At 42.7% G+C, this 18,016-nt stretch overlaps 1 protein-coding gene and 1 long non-coding RNA gene across 2 annotated transcripts in view; one reads left to right on the top strand and one right to left on the bottom strand.

The window, feature by feature from the left end:
• Positions 1 to 18,016, bottom strand: part of LOC102077781 (uncharacterized) — a 160,465-nt gene that overhangs the window by 82,749 nt on the left and 59,700 nt on the right. The gene's annotated exons all lie outside the window — the stretch shown is intronic.
• On the top strand, positions 412 to 11,852 carry LOC109204444 (uncharacterized). The gene is made up of 3 exons (XR_002063920.2): positions 412 to 559; positions 6,835 to 6,838; positions 11,676 to 11,852. It is a non-coding gene; the product is annotated as an uncharacterized LOC109204444 (long non-coding RNA).

Raw genomic sequence — 18,016 nt, 5'->3', positions numbered from 1 at the left:
GTGTCTAAAGAGGAGAGCGGCTCCTCTGGCAGACATCTTGCTGGGTGTGAGGATGAGATCCACTTTAGAGCCACACAGTTTGAGAACTCTCCCCACAGACCAGCAGCTTTTCCTGTGTAACTCTCCTGTTAACAGCAGCTGGAACCCCAGGAGCTGCAGCAGAGACTCCAGCTGCTGGGCCTCCTCTCTGGATCTTACAGACATCGATGTACACGATGTACACACTCTCTGGAAGAAGTCTGGATCACAGCTGAAACACAGTAAGGATGAAATCAGAAAACATGCTGGAAAAATTCTGCAAATGAAAATATTAATTCAAAATATGTCTTATTTACCTGAGCTGTGAGATATAAGGCAGACACTGCAGGAAACTCCTCACTTCACTCTCTTCATGTGAGCAGCCTGTCAGCTTCACTTGTTTCTTCTCTGGTTGGAGTTTCAGCACTTCCAGGAGGATGGAGGTCTTTCTCTCTGAGAGGTTTATGGACCAGACTGCAGGAGCTGACTGGAAAACTGACTGTAATGATGGAAGGACACTCAAGCCTGTTTTAGTCTCATAGTCCTTCAAATAGGAGCACAGATCCAACAGAAAGCCAGACTGATATTTCTGCAAATAATCATCATCCATATCAGTGTCAATTAAATGGAATGTTTGATATGTGCACACTGATGATAACAGCTCCAGTATCTTCTCTCCTGTCTGCTGTTCTCTCTCTGCTGCTGCACAGAACAGATTCACAAAGAAACTGGTTTCTTCATCTTGATCCCATAAATCAACACTGGAACAATAAGAAAACATTTAGTGATGATTTGGTCTCAGCTGCATAAATACAACCACACACTACTGATGGACTCCATCTTGTCCTTCCTGTACATAATCAAGCTCCATGTTAAACACATCTTCCATCAGAGCAGCTGAACACTGTTTTACATTTTTACAACACACTCATCCTCTTCTAACATCTTCAAACATCTTTTTTTTAAAGATAAATGCAGAACTCTTTACAGTACCGACTGTGTCTGCAGGGGAGGGAGGGCACGTGGGCGGATGGCTTTGACAGCTCTTGCAAAAAGCTTTCCCTCTAGTGATGTGTCCGTCGCGAACGAAACGGCTCTTAGAGCCGCCTCTTTGAAGTGAACGACGCGAGACGTTTTTTTTTTTTTCCTTTCTCTCACCCTCTCTCTCGCACTTTTTTCCCGCTTCACTCCGCACGAGAGCCTTGTGCTTTGCTGGGAAAAGGGGGGAGGGGCGGTAGTTACACTCGCAGTAGCACAGGAACAGAGCGGGAGGGAGAGAGAGAGAAAGAGAGCCGGGGCCAACAACGTCACATTAGAAAGGTATAGTAATCATCCACAACTATTTTCAGTTGCGGATGATAAAGGATTCAGAAAGTTTATTCATGCAGATCCATATGACAGAGAATGTGCATCTTCTTTTTGTTTTCATATTTTTATTTAAATTTAACTGTGTTGTGGTTTGCAGTGTTTTGTGTTGTTTCACTTTAAATTTGTTTAAAAGGAAAAAGCTGAAAAATTAAATAGTTTAAAGGTGAAATGTAAATAGTTGGTTTTTGTATTATATGATTTATTTATTACATTTTATGTGGAGTGAATAAATAAAAGTATATTTACGGTGGCCCCTAGAGACAAAACACGTACAAACTCCAAAACACGTAAAAACTCCGAAGCACGTACAAACTCCAAAACACGTAAAAACTCCGAAGCACGTACAAACTCCGAAACACGTACAAACCCCGAAGCGCGTACAAACTCCAAAACACGTACAAACCCCGAAGCACGTACAAACTCCAAAACACGTACAAACCCCGAAGCACGTACAAACTCCGAAGCACGTACAAACTCCAAAACACGTACAAAAGACGACAGAAGTGCTCCAGGATGCTAGGCGCAGTGTTGAGCTTTTGTTACCAGTGACTACACAAGCCAGGAAGTAAGTACCAACGACTGGATTTGGTGTGGTAGTAACAGGTAAATGAACATTTTTTTTAAATTATTTGAATATATATGAGTGCCTGTGTATAAATACACAAACAATACACATATGCTTTCAATACTGTAATTTAAGTGATCTAGGTAGCTCTGTTTTGGAAGTTCAGTTAACGCTAGAAATGCGTTTTGGAGTTTGTACGTGCTTTGTCTCTAGAGGCCACCGTATATATTTATATATAAACATATATATATAAAACCACGGGGTTTTTTACATTATTAATTCCTTTTTTTGCATAATTTTATATTGTTGTTAATAACAAATTAATTAAAGCAACAAAACAACCTGAAGAGCCGGTTCGGAGCCGAAAGAGCCGAAAGAGATTTTGTAACGTATTCTGTTAAGTTACTCAATGTGAGTAAACAGTTTTTAAAGGTGAATTATAGAGGTAAAATCAAAAGTAGTCAAAACGGCCAATTATACACTGGACTCCATAGGGTTAACAATGGAAAAGCAATAATGTGTCACCTCCAAACTCCACACCAAGGAAAGATCCAACACCATGTAACAACAACAAGCATAATCCTGCAATTGTGAACAATTCTCTAGCTGACATATTAAATGTTGGGTATAATTTGTTCCAAAAAGACATAACTTATGGTCAAGGTGGGGGTGTGCTTTTCTATGTTAAAAACTATATAAATTGGAACAGTATAGGATTTGAATAAGTGACTTAAGTAATCTAGAAAATTGAATAATTGAAATAAACTGAGCTCTTTTTACAGAAAAGTTTGGGTAATAACTGTGGTGCTTTCATGATTGTACTTCAGAGAACTATACATCAACTTATTAGAAAAGTGAAATGTAAAAATGGCCAAAGAGATTGTTTGCCTGGGTTAAACAGAAATATATGTTTTCTTATGAAACCATCAGACCGTCAGAGTTAGCAAAGTTACTTTTATAATGTATTCCACTAGAGATTACAGAATACATGCCCCTAAATGTATTTTGTAACATATTCCGTTACGTTACTCAATGAGAGTAACGTATTCTGAATACTTTGGATTACTTAATATCAGTGTTGGGACTAACGCGTTATTAAGTAACGCGTTACAGTAACTACGTTATTATTGTGGTAACGAGCACGGTAACTAGTTATTATGACAAAACCAGGAACGCGTTACTCGTTAGTGGGATTTAGATAGGCTCGTTACTCGTTACTTCGTGTGGTGGATATCGCGGAGCTTCCACAGATTCAATAACATTAGCAAGTGGTGGAAGCCAGCAGGTGGGAGGCAAGAGGAGAGACCCGAAGCGGCCGCCGGTCCGCGTGTCAGGTGAACTGAACTTCAGGTAAGAAGTTATGACCTGCAGTCTATCGGAGTCAGATATAAACCAAGTTTAGGTGGAGTTTATTTTCGGTATGCTGACATTTTCGTACTGTGTGCTAGCTAGCATGACGGAGTTTCTATACAGCTGTGTGGGTGCTATGTTACTGATTTTGTTCATACGGTTAATTATTAGAGTTGCCAACCGTCCCGTAAAAAACAGAATCGTCTGGTATTCAGAGAAAATATTACGCGTTTCGTACTGAGGTGAAAAGGAACACAGTTTGTCCCGGACTTCAGCTACAATGAAAAAGACACAAAGCTGAAGCTGCACAGCTGCCTCTTCTTCTGTCATTCTCTCCCATTTCTACTTCAATCACGAAACTGATCAATGATCAGCTGATCGGCTTTTCTCTCTTGTTTATTTATCGCCCACTTTGCGCCAGAAAGAGGAAACCAGCGGATGTCGCGTTAAACAACAGCAGCACGTTTAAGCTTGATCAGCTGTTGTTAGAATTTATTTAATATTAATTGCTAGTATCAGCTGATGTTTGCTGGAGCCACAGCTGTAAAGCTGCTGGTCATGATATCGGTTTGGTTATCTGGTGAGAGTGAAACATGAAGATGAAACCAGGAGATGTCCTTACTGAATCATCAGAGCTGAACAGGTGATGGAGAAACAGGTTTACCTTTTAGATGACATGAATGAGTTGAAGGGAAGTTATGAGCTGTTTCTGAGAGACAAATAACACCAGGATCCTTTTCTATGTAGCTGACAACTGGTAACTGTGCAGGGGTGGATCTAGCAAAGTGTTGCCAGGGGGCCAGGTAGGGCATTAACAGGGAAAGGGGGGCACAAAGAAATACTTTTCTTTATTATTCTCATTTAAAATGTCTCGCTTTAAAAAAAAATAATTATCTGAGTCTTACAACAAACAATTGATAGATTGATACATATATACCATCAGAACAGTGTACATCACTGTCACAACAGTGTTTATTTTCATTCAAAGGCTTTATGATTTTTCCTATAATGGTGGGCCGGTCTCTAGTCAAAATGCCCGGGACGATTTTTTTGTCCCAGTCCAGCCCTGTATGCAGCTCATCTGCAGTCTGGTGTTACCTACATCTTCCTATTCAGAAGGCAGAATTTCCAAGTTCTGAGTACAATCAAAAGCACCACGACTGCAGTTTTTGTGTTGGATGTAAAAAGCAGGCTAGAATCATGGCGGCGGTCAACGACGGTCCAGGCGTGGGATTTCTCTTGTGGAAATGTGCACATTATTTTTTCCTTTCTATTGGTAGGTGGCACAGTGCACTTGTGGCAAGTAAGCAAGCTAGAAGACTGGCAGTGTGGCTGGGTATCCAGTTACGGAAGCAACACATTAACAAGAGAATTCTGAGTAAAACCAAAGTTACTTTCCCTAGTAACTAGTTACTTTGAAAGTAACGAGTAACTTGAAGTAACTCAGTTACTTTTTTAGAGAAGTAACTAGTAATGTAACTAAGTTACTAATTTAAAGTAACTTACCCAACACTGCTTAACATACTGTCATGTTTTTTACAACTACATGAATGTACTATTGCCATGTGATTTATTACTATTGCTGAAGGCTACGTAATATGTTTTCTTTTTTTCTGTTAATAATCATGTGGAACTGCAAATGGTTATTTGCAGCTAACAGGTTGTTAATGCTATCCATCAAGTCTAAAAACAGCATGTTAATACGTGGAGATCCTGAAGGCTGCTACAAAAATGATCAGATTATATTTTAAATATTTGTTCAGTTCTCTTCCAAACCCCAGTAGCTGTCAATTGTAAGTTTTGAGTTTTTACTAAAATAAAACTAAAAGCGTTGTAACATGTCACTTGTTTGAAAAAAAAAAAAAATCACTGGACAATACACTACCAACATTCAGACAATATGTGGACTGTCCCACCAGGGGAGAGAAAATTTTCGACCTACTGTATGCTAATGTCAAGGATGCATACAGCTCCTCCTCCCTCCCCCCACTTGGAAGATCAGATCATAACCTGATTCACCTCAACCCCCGCTGTGCCAATTGTGAGGAGTAGGGGTGGGTTTTAATAATCGATTCATCGATTAAAATCGATTCTGGCTTGGATAACGTGAAATTGATTCATTAAAATCCTGAATCGATTTTTTTAATATAAATTTATTTTGCCCGAAACGCCAGAATCTCAGGTGAAACCTCACAAAATTTCAACAACCACCAAACAGCTAAGACAGTAAATGAGAGCAGGAACACGGATTCTGCACAAGGATGTAAACACAAAGCGCGGACCTGCGGATCAGAATCAGTGAGATGTCGCCTTTCTCACCTGACCGCACGGACAGGGCTGAAACCCGACAGCTCGCTGATTCTGATCTGTCGGCGGGTCCGCACTTTGTGTTCACGCCCTTTTTGTGCTGATTCTAAAGCTGTTAGTTTGATCTCTCTCCAAACAATATTGACCGAACTAGCAGCAAAAGAAGATCTAAACTACGCTTCACATAAACATCGTCATGAATTCCCTCTGACTTTTGCTGTTTTGCTTCCACCACGATAAAATCACACTTCATGCACAGCTCTCTCTCTCTCTCTCTCCCTCTGTACTTCAAGAACAGTTTCCCATCTAAATATCTGTTTTCTGCATTATTCGCTTGCTTGTTACGCACAAGTCTACCGTTGTTTACAGCGCTGTCGGCCGCTGTTTTTTTTTTTACGTTTTACATACTTCCGAAAAGAAAACCTAATTTCTGCCGTTCAATACTGAACAAATTTAAACTTTTTAAAATTATGCAAAATGCTCAGCCGTGTCTCTAATAAAACCGCTGTAACGTCAGAGGTAACGTTCACATGTTGATTAATGGTGTCTTTCATTTTTGATGTACTGCAGAATATTTTTATAAAATCCCAGGCCAGGAAAACCACCTTCATGTTTTTCTGTGTTTTATCTTCAGCTACTTTGACACAAAGGCATCTGCTGTGATGCTCACACCTTTAATAAAGTTTTGCTTGTGTCAGCTTCCTTTTTATAGATACAAAAATATGTAAATGTACTGATCTGAATTATAATATTTCTGACTGTCAAAATTTCCCAGATTCAAATCGAATTGAATCGAATCGAATCGTGGATCGAATCGATTCGGGACCTTGTGAATCGGAAACGAATCGATTCTAGAAATCAGTGACGATACCCAGCCCTAGTGAGGAGGGAACCTGTGACCACGAGGAGCATTAGGAGGTGGTCAGAGGAGGCCATGGTGGAACTACAGGGCTGGAAATCAACGGGCTTACTGAGTGTATCACAGACTACATAACTTTCTGCACCGACTCCATTGTTCCAGCTCAGACTGTACATTGTTACCCAAATAACAAGCCGTGGGTGACTAAGGACATCAAAGCCCTCCTCAACAACAAGAAGAGGGCTTTCAGAGGGGGCAATAAAGAGGAGGTGAGGAAGGTCCAGGTGTTACTAAAGGACAAGATCAGAGAGGCTAAGGACAATTACAGGAGGAAGCTGGAGTGGAAACTCCAGCAGAACAGCATGAGAGAGGTGTGGAGGGGCATGAAGACCATCACTGGATTCAGGCCAACCAACAGTAGGGGAGCTGAGGGAGGTGAGAATAGAGCTAACGAGTTGAATTTGTTTTTCAATAGATTCGACACTACAGTGTCTGCTCAAACCCCCACAACCTCACCTGTGGTCAGCCTGGAATCCAGAGCCACACCACTGTGCCAACCTCTCTCTTCACATAGCACTGTTGCCTCCTGTGATAGTCTTGTCACCCCTCCCCCACCCATCACCTTCACTCAATACCAGGTTGAGATGCAAATGAGGAGACTCCACTCAGGCAAGTCTGCTGGACCAGACGGAGTCTCCGCGTCCTCAAGGCCTGTGCCCCCCAGCTGTGTGGAGTCTTTCGTAAACTGTTTATGCTGAGTTTGAGTCTGCAGAGGGTCCCAGTGCTGTGGAAGACATCACGCCTCGTCCCCATACCAAAGACGTCACGTCCCAGTGGCCTCCAGGATTACAGGCCCATGGCACTGACCTCCCACATCATGAAGACCCTGGAAAGGCTCATCCTGGACCAGCTGCGACCCATTGTCAGACCACATCTGGATCCCCTTCAATTTGCTTATCAGCCTCGTCTTGGAACAGAGGATGCCATCATCTATCTGCTCAATCGTGTCTACACCCATCTGGACCAGCCGGCGAGCACTGTGAGGGTCATGTTTTTTTGACTTTTCCAGTGCTTTCAACACCATCAGGCCGACCCTCCTGGGTGGTAAATTAACAGCGATGCAGGTGAATGCTTCTCTGGTGTCCTGGATTGTTGATTACCTGACAGGAAGACCACAATATGTACGTCTCCCAAAGTGTGATAATCAGTATAATCAGCAACACAGGGGCACCACAGGGGACTGTCCTCTCCCCTTTCCTCTTCACCCTCTACACCACAGACTTCAGCCACTGCACAGAGACCTGCCATCTTCAGAAGTTTTCTGATGACTCCGCGGTGGTTGGATGTATCAGCAGGGATGATGAGACAGAGTACCGGGCTGTAGTCGACTCCTTTGTCACGTGGTGTGAGCAGAATCATCTGCAGCTCAACGTGGCAAAGACCAAGGAATTGATAGTGGACTTCAGGAAGACCAGGAAACACTTGACCCCTGTTTCAATTCAGGGGGTCAGTGTTGACATTGTGGAGGACTATAAATACCTTGGAGTCTACATTGACAATAAACTGGACTTGGCTAAAAACACCACAGCACTTTACAGGAAGGGCCAGAGTCGTCTCTATTTTTTGAGGCGACTGAGGTCTTTCAACATCTGCCAGAAAATGCTCAGGATTTTCTATGAGTCTGTTGTGGCCAGTGCGATCCTCTATGCTGTTGCATGCTGGGGGAGCAGGCTGAGGGTCGCTGATGCCAACAGACTCGATAAACTGATCCGTAAGGCCAGTAGTGTTGTGGGGATGGAGCTGGACTCCCTCAAGGTGGTGTCGGAGAGGCGGATGTTGTCAAAGATAAAGACAATGTTGGATAACACCTCCCACCCACTCCATGAAATGCTGGTCAGTCACAGGAGCGCGTTCAGTGAAAGACTGAGATTACCGAAAAGCACCACTGAACGACACAGGAAATCATTCCTGCCTGTGGCCATCTCCCTGTACAACTCATCCACTTAACACACTGTTTACTGCAACACGTTCTTCCTTTTTCAGCTATTTATTAATAAGTGACTTTTATGTATAAATATATGCATGTATATATTGTGCTATTCTTAGTTAGTGTATTGTCCGTCTTTGTTAATGTTTGTTTATAATGGAGCACTGTAATGAAAAATAATTTCCCCTAGGGATCAATAAAGTATTCTGATTCTGATTGATTGTTTTTATTCAGGCATACATGTGAACTATTTTTGTAGTGGTGTGCGATACTGCATATTTTGGTATCGATCCAATACCAAGTAAATACGGGCCAGTATCGCCGATACCAATACCGATACCAATACTTTTCAATAAACAAGGTGGATGCCTCATTGAATTGCTAAATCGCAATTAATTTTCATGACCTTAAGTGTTTTTTGTGATTTTTCCTTTTGTATTATTAATTACTTAAAATCCGGGACATAATTAGGAGAAATAATTAATTTATAATTAAATAAAAAATGCTTTATTATTGTGGCAGCCGTCTGCGATGCTGCTGCAGGTGAGATGGACTCACCTTCATTGCATCTACAATCATGCCTCACCGGCTTAAAACCTGTGCGCTGCTTGTGCTGTTGTTGTTTTTGGTGTTGATGTGTATAGCTGGCAGCAGGAAGGCTGCAGCCGTTTAATGTAGGCTACTGTTACAGCAACCGTGTGATCACTGTAAGGGTGGACAGCGCGCGGCTCGGGGTGAGCCGGAGGCTGGCGCGCCAGCGGGACCTGCCAAGCTGGAGATGGAGGTCGAGGTGCGCGGGGGTCCTGCCTGAGGGCGGCATGCTGTCCGCTTCGGCCGTCTGCCCAGCTGCCTCTGAGCCCCGGCTCACTTCCACTCCTGCTCCGCCGCCTCTGCTTGCCATATGGGTGGCCATCAGGCCAGCTCCCGGGCTTCCACTGGAGGCGCGGGCGACCGCCAGAGTGGACACTTCCCCGTCGCTGGGCCGGGGAATGGGGCGCCGACGGTCCGGGCCGATTCCCTCGCCTGCTCGTGGGGTGGGGTGAAGCTGGCAAGGGGGTATGTGGCAGGGCGTGTTCTGCGATGCCGCTGCAGGTTTGGTGGTGGTGATGTGTACGGCTGCCAGTGGGAGAGCTGCAGCCGTTGAATGTACTATTACAGCAACCGTGGGATTATTGTAAGAATAAATGATGCGCGAAGCATGAAAATGCCATCGGGTCTGCTGTGGTGGCGATCTTTTTTTTCTTTTTGTAAATCTTAAGTGCACGCAAACCAGTAAACAAATTAAAACAAATACTGTTGATAAACTATAATACAAAAATGACAATTAAAATTCTCAACAACAAAAACAATATATATTATTAATATGTAAACAACTTAACAACCCCAAAGTGTCTAAGTCACGTGACGTGTCAGCGCAACACCGAAACATAAGAAGGGGGGGGGGGGGGGGGGGAGCAAAGTGTGCCTGCTCTCCGCTGTCACAGGAGCGGCGAGTCCAGCGACCTGGCTGTTTCGTTTTTGCCGAAAGCACAGCGTAGCAAGCAAGCAGAACTCAAAGTAAAGAATCGATCTAACCAGGCCAGTATCGATCCGATACCGATCCCGACTTGGGATCGATACTATCGATATTTGGATCGATCCGCCCACCACTATATTTTTGTTAAGAGATATAAAGTTTGTGTTTCTGTCATGTACTGATTGTGCTTAACTGTATGAAGCTTATTAGACATTATGAGACAGATGATACGTAAAAGCGAATTTTGCCAAAGTGCTTAACATACTTTAAAAAAAAAAAAAAAAAAATTCTAAAGAACTCTACTACATCATGTGTAATTTTTGTATGTCATGTGTAGTTTCCATTGAAAATATTAACCACAGTGAAATTAAGAGGGGATGGCTGCAGCAGCCTTATATGACCCTTTGCAGTAGACCTGATCCAGAATTTTTTTGTCCCTTGTTGGACTTTATATGAATTTATGGAATTTGGGTAACACAGTCTCTGCATGACTAAATTCTCGAGCCACAATCACAACCACCCCAGGATTAGCGTTCATCTGTCTACTTATCAGGCTGCGCAGCTCCTCCAGACCTATCTTAGTACTAATCTGCTGCTCACTATAGAGCTGCTACCATCATCATCATCATGCTCAGTAAAGTTCAACAAAGTCAGGAGATAAAGTGCAGCTTCATGTAACTCATTCATTTACTGAGTTACTCACTGAAGGACTCATTGAGTTTGCTTTCATGTTGTTTCCATGGCGATGATGGATTCAGGTGTAAAGGATGTTTCTGGCTGTATCACTGCAGCATAGAGATGGTTCACAGCTGCTCTGATTTTGAAGCTGCTCTCATTTTCAAAAAGCCACAAACAGTTTGAACTTTGATTTTAAACATTTGATGTCACGTTGTTGTTGTTTTAAGAGCCGCTTTAAACAGGACTGACTTGTCAGCACTGAGCTACGTTCTTCTTCTTCTTCACATCATTTCATGATTCTGCTGCAGGTCAAACATGCAAGTTTCCATCAAACACATGTGTGCACTCCAACACTCTCCTCTCTGCTGCATGAGCTCAGTCACATGCTCACCTTCATTCACACAACTTACATCAGCTTATTGAATTTAACATGCAATCAATTCAATTCATCAAATCTAAATAAAATCTAACCTTTCTGATGAGAACTTCTTATTTTAGATCCTGTTTCATCTGAGATTTATAAAAAATATGAAACTTCATAGCAACAAACAGCTGAACAAGTCAGTGAAACACAGTGGTGTACTGAGCACGTTTCCCTCTGAAATATGACAGAGTCTGAATACATTTACAATATGATCCATGTAGATAAAGTCACAAATATGATGCTGATGACAAACAAACAGCACAAGACAAAATCATCACTTTATAGTTTATGGAGTTTCAAATATTTCCATCACTTCTTTTCACAGCACATCTTTTCTTACAGATATTTGACTCATGTGAAGAAGATTTCATTTACCTGAGCTGTGAGATATAAGGCAGACACTGCAGGAAACTCCTCACTTCACTCTCTTCATGTGAGCAGCCTGTCAGCATCACTTCCTTTTTTTCTGGTTGGAGTTTCAGCACTTCCAGGAGGATGGAGGTCTTTCTCTCTGAGAGGTTTATGGACCAGACTGCAGGAGCTGACTGGAAAACTGAGTGTAGTGATGGAAGGACACTCAAGCCTGTTTTAGTCTCATAACAGTACAGGTCCATGAGGAAGTCACACCATTTCTCTTCAAAAGAACTGTTTTTGTATCTGCACACTGATAATAACAGCTCCAGTATCTTCTCTCCTGTCTGCTGTTCTCTCTCTGCTGCTGCACAGAACAGATTCACAAAGAACCTGATTGCTTCATGAAGACATGACCACTGAGGATAAACACTGTAAAAATAAGAAGGAAACATTTAGTGATGATTTGATGTGAGCTGCATAAAAACAAACACACACTACTGATGGACTCCATCTTGTCCTTCCTGTACATAATGAAGCTCCATGTTAAACACATCTTCCATCAGAGCAGCTGAACACTGTTTTACACTCTTACAACACAAACACTCATCCTGCTCTAACACATCTGCTACATCTGCAGGTGGACACGCAAAGTGATGAAGACTCTGCTGCCTGAACTCTTCATCTGCTGCTCACTATAGAGCTGCTACCATCATCATCATCATCATGCTCAGTAAAGTTCAACAAAGTCAGGAGATAAAGTGCAGCTTCATGTAACTCATTCATTTACTGAGTTACTCACTGAAGGACTCATTGAGTTTGGCTTTATGTTGTTTCCATGGCGATGATGGATTCAGGTGTAAAGGATGTTTCTGGCTGTATCACTGCAGCATAGAGATGGTTCACAGCTGCTTTGATTTTGAAGCTGCTCTCATTTTCAAAAAGCCACAAACAGTTTGAACTTTGACTTTAAACATTTGATGTCACGTTGTTGTTGTTTTAAGAGCAGCTTTAAACAGGACTGACTTGTCAGCACTGAGCTACGTTCTTCTTCTTCTTCACATCATTTCATGATTCTGCTGCAGGTCAAACATGCAAGTTTCCATCAAACACATGTGTGCACTCCAACACTCTCCTCTCTGCTGCACGAGCTCAGTCACATGCTCACCTTTATTTACATAACTTACATCCGTTTATTTCTTCTTTTTTTTAATCAAGGTTTTATTTTTATTGAACAAAAATTAAACACACACACACACACACACACACACACACACAAAACCCCACTAAGCAATAACATCCGCGTTTATACTTTCAAATTAAGTAAAAAAACGATCGCTACACGTCATAGAATTCCTGAGTTGAGCTTTTTGAAGTGTAGCGGATCTTTTCCAGCTGAACATAATACATAACATCCTTAACCCATTGCCCATGAAAGGTGGATTTAGAAAGACTGGCAACACAAAGCGTCACCCCGAAAACAGCCATAAATGGACAGGGTGTAATTGGAATGCCGCATATTTTAGACATAGTGTCAAATATACTCTTCCAAAAGCTACCCAGATTTACTCACTCATTACCGCAGTGAGTAAATCAGACTCCTTTGTTTCAATAAATCCTGTCATTGAAAGTCAAAACACAGATGAACAGCAGAGGACGGTTTCCATACACACGGCCTCGCCTTCATGGAGAAGGCGTCCTTGCAAGCAGCGTTCAGCCACATCTACACTCACTCCTGTGCTTGTTGAAGACTCAGGACCAGCGGCTCTGGACGCCACCGTGAGTAAAATAGACTCTGCCGGGGTTGTAAATTCCCTCCCTGTGAACATGGAAATAGAGACTATAGCCGCTACGGCAATTAACAATGGAGAAACTGTAAAAGGGGTAACTGAACCCCCAGTGGAGATTATTGGACCACCGACAGACGACTGTGGTCTGAGTGCTAATTCTGGGGCAGAATTTTACATAGTCAGGCCTGAAGTAGTTAGCTCAGAGTCAGTGGGGTCAGACACTGTTTGCTTTACCTCCAAAAGCTCAGAAAATGTTCTCTTTGAGACTGTGAGCTAGGAGCTAGGGAGCTCAGAGCATGCAGACCCAGATGACTTTTCTGGCCACATGGAGACGGAGGTTCTCCCCAGGACTTCCCCAGAGGCCGAACTGGAGGTCTCAGTTGGCTCTGGACCCCTGGAATTTGTTGAGCCAGCTGTAACATTTTCATCCTCTCCACCCTTCATGATAGCCATATCACCCTCAACTCAGTCTGCTGCCCAGCTAGTCACTCAGTCCGCTGCCCAGCTAGTACTTCAGCTGTCATCTGTTCCACCTTCCACGTCCACTACTCTGCCACCACATCCACCGCCTGCTGCTGCCGTGTCGCCGTCATCACCGCCAGGGGAGGAGCTCAGCGAGCAGGGGAAGCCCGTGCCGCCGCCGGAGGAGCTCTGTGAGCCGGAGCGTGGCGAGCCAGAGCAGGAGGGAAAGACCATCTCTGAATCGAGGAGGGGGCCTAAGGGTACATCTTTCGCCATCTTACAATGCTGTGATTGCAGCCATTCCCCAACTCTCTGTGAATGGTACTCATGGCCATTGATCAGTGGGTTTTGGTCAGTGGTTGTTGATCAATGGTCATGAGAATTTGCAGAATTAAGATTAAGGAACTGACCTCCCAGCCCATTGTTCCTTCAGTGTGCTGGTTTCAGTCATTATGCAAATGTACTGTTTATAAGATTGGGGAAACCTGCAGTCAGCTGAGACCGAAGAAGTCACTTGGATGAGTGACGAAACATTTCTCCCACAAAACGCTACGTCCAGATTAACAGAATCAACTTTTGGAGATGTATACCCAGATAGCAAGACTACATTGAATTGATCTTGATTTTTCATCCGATCTGTCTCACGGTTGAAATGCCAATGTTGTAACAACATTGAAATACAGGGAGTGCAGAATTATTAGGCAAGTTGTATTTTTGAGGAATAATTTTATTATTGAACAACAACCATGTTCTCAATGAACCCAAAAAACTCATTAATATCAAAGCTGAATGTTTTTGGAAGTAGTTTTTAGTTTGCTTTTAGTTTTAGCTATTTTAGGGGGATATCTGTGTGTGCAGGTGACTATTACTGTGCATAATTATTAGGCAACTTAACAAAAAACAAATATATACCCATTTCAATTATTTATTTTTACCAGTGAAACCAATATAACATCTCCACATTCACAAATATACATTTCTGACATTCAGAAACAAAACAAAAACAAATCAGCGACCAATATAGCCACCTTTCTTTGCAAGGACACTCAAAAGCCTGCCATCCATGGATTCTGTCAGTGTTTTGATCTGTTCACCATCAACATTGCGTGCAGCAGTAACCACAGCCTCCCAGACACTGTTCAGAGAGGTGTACTGTTTTCCCTCCTTGTAAATCTCACATTTGATGATGGACCACAGGTTCTCAATGGGGTTCAGATCAGGTGAACAAGGAGGCCATGTCATTAGTTTTTCTTCTTTTATACCCTTTCTTGCCAGCCACGCTGTGGAGTACTTGGACGCGTGTGATGGAGCATTGTCCTGCATGAAAATCATGTTTTTCTTGAAGGATGCAGACTTCTTCCTGTACCACTGCTTGAAGAAGGTGTCTTCCAGAAACTGGCAGTAGGACTGGGAGTTGAGCTTGACTCCATCCTCAACCCGAAAAGGCCCCACAAGCTCATCTTTGATGATACCAGCCCAAACCAGTACTCCACCTCCACCTTGCTGGCGTCTGAGTCGGACTGGAGCTCTTTGCCCTTTACCAATCCAGCCACGGGCCCATCCATCTGGCCCATCAAGACTCACTCTCATTTCATCAGTCCATAAAACCTTAGAAAAATCAGTCTTGGGATATTTCTTGGCCCAGTCTTGACGTTTCAGCTTGTGTGTCTTGTTCAGTGGTGGTCGTCTTTCAGCCTTTCTTACCTTGGCCATGTCTCTGAGTACTGCACACCTTGTGCTTTTGGGCACTCCAGTGATGTTGCAGCTCTGAAATATGGCCAAACTGGTGGCAAGTGGCATCTTGGCAGCTGCACGCTTGACTTTTCTCAGTTCATGGGCAGTTATTTTGCGCCTTGGTTTTTCCACACGCTTCTTGCGACCCTGTTGACTATTTTGAATGAAACGCTTGATTGTTCGATGATCACGCTTCAGAAGCTTTGCAATTTTAAGACTGCTGCATCCCTCTGCAAGATGTCTCACTATTTTTGACTTTTCTGAGCCTGTCAAGTCCTTCTTTTGACCCATTTTGCCAAAGGAAAGGAAGTTGCCTAATAATTATGCACACCTGATATAGGGTGTTGATGTCATTAGACCACACCCCTTCTCATTACAGAGATGCACATCACCTAATATGCTTAATTGGTAGTAGGCTTTCGAGCCTATACAGCTTGGAGTAAGACAACATGCATGAAGAGGATGATGTGGACAAAATACTCATTTGCCTAATAATTCTGCACTCCCTGTACTGTGGTAAACCGACGGTCTTACTATAGGGACGTTGTAATAATGTTGATTTACGGTTGTTTTTTGTCATTTATATTTGATCTATTTGTAGTCGACCAGGTGACAACAACAACGTCAAGAAAACGTCTATTTATAGTTGACCATCCGCGCCAGTCACCATCAAAAAGCCATTGATTTGTAGTTGAGCGTTAAATTGCATTGCAACTGAGCGGGTATAAAGTACCGGAGAAAGTAGATTTATGGTTCTTTTGTTATCAATAATTTCTGGTCTAGTTCACCAGCTTTAAAAAATCGTGTCGACGTGCAGATTTATATAGTTGACCGGGAAATTAAAGCACCGATCACTTGGACTATTCCGCAGCACCCTTCTCACAGTGGTACATCCCTCCAGGTAACCATTGTCTTGTACAGTAGAGCGGGACATTCCGTTTACTCTCAGCAGAATTGAGTAGAGAAGTCACTGCTCTGGCCTGCACCATGGTTAGTATAAGGCAGAGGTTCCCAAAGTGTGGGGCCCGCCCCCTAGGGGGGGCGCAGAGCCATTGCAGGGGGGCGCGGTATGAAAAAAAAAAAAAAAAAGAACGCTTGGACACTGCTAGCATAAAGGACAAGTTTTTGACGGGGCTCCCACACAAACGCAAAGCAGGAGATGAAGCATCGCCAAATATGTTTCCAAACCAACTTCCTTCCAAGCCAAAGATATGGTGAAGCATGTCTTCCCTTTGGCTTCACCTGCACAAGTGCCAAGGTAGGTCTCCCCTGCAAATAGTTTTCCCTGCGTCGGGAGCACGCGCTGGGCTCTCCAAATCACGGCCAAACAGTATCCAACAATGTTGATTTTTAGTTGACAAACACTTCTTGTAATAACTAGGGCTGTGCGATATGACCAAAATCTCATATCCCGATATTAAGACATCTATCGTCCCAATAACGATATAAATCACAAAAATGTAACATTTTCTGTAAATTCTGTGAATGTCGGGCAGCTCGACTTGCGTGAAGTGTTTCCAGCTGGGCGTCGGGTACCTGGAGTCGAGTGTTTTAACTAATGCATGAAACGATACATTTTTAGACATAGGTTGTAACGGCCGCCGTTTTCTTTGTGAGTATTTATTACACAGCGTGCTGCGGGGAAAACCCTGTTTTAACGTTTGAGTCTAAGGTTTATTTTTTAGCACCTGACGGCTCTTTTTTGCTTCTCATCCGTAAATACTCTGCATCTTTCACGTTATTCAGTTTATTTTGAAAGGTCTCAACAGGATCTTGAGCTTTATTGTGAAAGGTTTATGTGGAAAATAAACAAGCGGACACGGGGTGGTTTTACCGTCGTTGTTGCTAACGACAACGCATAAAAACAAGCGCTTGTCCGTCTGTAGTGTGGTTATATTAAATATAAGAGAAAGAGAGAACTTTAGGAAATTAATATAGCCACTACAGTGACCATCAAAATAATGAAAAAATATTGCCGTAAACAGTTTATTTTGCGACACCACGAAACAAACGATAGTGTAAAATGAAACGATAGACTTTTTTATATTGTCATCCGATATATATCGTTATATCACAGCCCTAGTAATAACTACTCCTGAAATTCTGGACATGTTAACTCATTATGCAGTAAAGTTACAGTGGGATACAAATAATATCAGGCTGATCCTTCCGTAATTTGTTCCCCCCGGTTCAAATCACGGACAAACAGTATCCCACAGCTGTTTTTGTTTTTGAACCCATTTTGCACAGAGAGGCATTTTTTGAAAAATGTATTGATAGCAATGTTGAATATTATTACACAGGAAAAAAAACAACTACACGTAAAATAATTACACCATGACGCCTCTGCCTTTCTAAACGGAGGGACAGTAACTGCGTGTGTATGTAAGCGTGTAAAAACTGCAGATAGATTAACAGTATCAGTATTTTGTCTCAATCTGCCATTCTGCAATTCATCTCATGTAAACAATAACGTGGCGCACAGCGTGACGTGAAAAGAGGCACATACCTTTGTCGTTGCGTGACGAACTCTGTATGCCTCATCCACACAAACTTAAAAATGGAGTTTAATCTCCGTTTTCGGTGAATCGCAACACCGTTTACGTG

This window comes from Oreochromis niloticus, linkage group LG23 (genome assembly GCF_001858045.2).
Source record: "Oreochromis niloticus isolate F11D_XX linkage group LG23, O_niloticus_UMD_NMBU, whole genome shotgun sequence".
NCBI classification, from domain to species: Eukaryota; Metazoa; Chordata; class Actinopteri; order Cichliformes; family Cichlidae; genus Oreochromis; species Oreochromis niloticus.
Note: the sequence above shows the minus strand (reverse complement) of the source record. Positions and strands in the feature narration are given on the sequence as shown.